A 2,627-nucleotide genomic window follows, 5' to 3' on the forward strand; every position below is an offset into this window, starting at 1 on the left:
CACCTGTATGTCTAATTATTTCACTGAGGTTCTATGTTTTTTTTCCTTAGTGTTACTTCATTGTGGATTATCTGATCACATTTTTTCTTAGATTTAAATTAGATCCTTTGCTGCTGTTCTTAACTTACAGATTTCACAAGTTAAGAATGATTTATGACTATTAATTTTCTGCTATCGTTATTACTAAGGCAATCTTAAAAGACACAGGCCAATATTCCTCCCAGTTTCATACTTAGCTCATTTAAGCCTAGATTTGCATGTCAGCATATTGTATGAAGTAGGACCCCAGTCTAGCTGCCAGGACAGAACTGAAACACATTCAGTACTCTTTCTTTAACAGCCCATCCTTTCTCCATTTCTCTCAAGAGCCTTGTCCACCATATACTATGTTTTCACACACATGTGACTTCTCCAGTTTCCCTGTTACCTTGTGTTTGATGGCTTTTCAATACCTATTCCAAAAGCACAGTAGGTTGACGTTTATAATAAATTTTATATCTGATAGATTAAGTGTATCTCTCTGTGCTTTCTTAGGAAGGTTTCGCCACACTGACACTTTACTGTTAAATATTACCTTAGAATCCACTTTTCCATCCCACGGTAAGATGTTTAATGAAAACTGTTTCAGAATATAGTTAATTTATGTTATATTAAGTTATATTTAATTGATGTGATAAGTCTGGCAAAACATTTTGTATGATGTTGACTATCATCTCATTTAATATGCCAACCATTTAGTTCCATTTTGCTTTCAACAGAGCTTACAATTTTCTCTGTCAATGACATGAATCAATTTTGTGAACGCGTTTTCCCCCTTGGGTACTTTATTTATTGTGGTTGTGATTCTACAGTTGGTATCTATTGCAAGTGTGACATTGATGGTAGGTAGATGGATCATTGATAGATAAATAGTTGATAGAATCTATTTTTGAGCAGCTTTAGTTTCACAACACTATTAAACTGAACAAATGGAGACATTTTTCCATATTCCTTCCTTCTCCCACACATGCATAGAAGACTGGACTGTCACTATCTCCCACCACAGTGTTACAATTGTTACCCTGCATGAGCCAACACTGACACATCAATATCAGGAGGAGCTCATAATTTATATCAGAGTTTGCTGATGATACACTTTAGGGTGTCAGACCACTTTATAATGAAATGTACTTACGATTATGCATATCCTGCTATATAAATCAGACGACTATCACACAGACTAATTTCACTCTGATAATTAATGTTAATAACTTGGCAGACTCTAGAAGCAGCTAGAGAATGATCCTCTGGGCATGCCTGTGGGAGGTTATTTTCATAGCACAGAGTCTGGAAGACCCACCCACTGTGGGTAGCACCATCCTGTGGCTGGGATTCTGGACCACACAAGTGGTAAAAGAGAGCTGAGCAGCAGCATGTGTTCATTGCTCTCTGCTTCCTGATTGTGAACACAATGTGGCCAACTGCTTCTAACACTTGCCTCCTTCACTTCCCTGCCTTGATGAGCTGTACCCTCAAACTGTGAGCAAGGACAAAGTTTTTAAGCTGTAAATTGCTTTTCTCAGAGTTTTTTTTTTTCACCATAACAAGAAGAGGAATGAAGGCTGAAAAGGGAACCAGGAAGTGGGATCACGGCTGTGATAAACCTGACTGTAGGTTTGAGTTTTGGAAATGCATTGTGGCCGCAGTGTTTGAGACTTTGGGCTACAAAAGTAATAGCATCTTGATAACAGAGCTCAAGAGATAATGCCGGTATATGCTTGGAAGATAATAACGCTAAGAGAAATGTGGGGAATGGAGGCTCCTGCTCATGAGGTATCAGAGAAGAAATACTTCATCAGGAACTAGGAGGAACCATTCCTGTAATGTTTTGACCAAGGACCTGGCTTCATTCTTCAGTCTCCTGAGAACCTGAGTGAAACTGGATTGAAAGCCAATGGGATAATTTGTTTGGAGAAAAAAGGTGTGCAAGCAAGGTTAAACATTTGGATGGGGAGGGGTGTAAACAACAACACAATTGTAACGGCTCAGGAGATCAATGCCTTTGAAGAGAAACCTGGTGTCCAGCACTGGGAAAACAAAAATGGTGCCTTAAGTGGAAGGCTCCACCTATCAAAGGCTCCAACTTGTTAAAAGGCAAATTTATGTGAAAGGAGAAAGCCTGAACAACTTCAGACGTTGTCCTCCCTCGAAAGCAACCACCTGGGGTACTGTTTTCCTCCGGATCAGCACCTAGAATTAGATTCCACTGATCCAAATGGAACAGGCTCCAGCCCAAGCTGGCAGAACTTGAGGGTATCACTCATGAGGTACTGGCTCTGAAGGCATGAAAGATGCAAGAATAAGGGGTCATAGGATGCAGCTTCATATGAACCCCAAACTAAAGTATTTGCCTATTACTGAGGTGTCAATGTAGGCTTATCCAGTGAAACAAATTCAGCACTGTGATGGCTGACAGATAGGAAACTGCTGCCCCAAGCTAACCTCGTATTAACCTGAAAGCATGCCTATTCTTTGCTTGCCAATCTGTTAACTGAAGACTTATATCTCAAATCTTATCTCAATATAATCCCGTACTCTGGTCACAGTCTTGCTTTTGTAACCTTAGACCCTTATGCTGCATTGGCAAT

The sequence above is a fragment of the Alexandromys fortis genome, unplaced genomic scaffold (genome assembly GCF_014885135.2).
Source record: "Alexandromys fortis isolate MF-2015 unplaced genomic scaffold, M_Fortis_MF-2015_v1.1 scaffold_76, whole genome shotgun sequence".
NCBI classification, from domain to species: domain Eukaryota; kingdom Metazoa; phylum Chordata; class Mammalia; order Rodentia; family Cricetidae; genus Alexandromys; species Alexandromys fortis.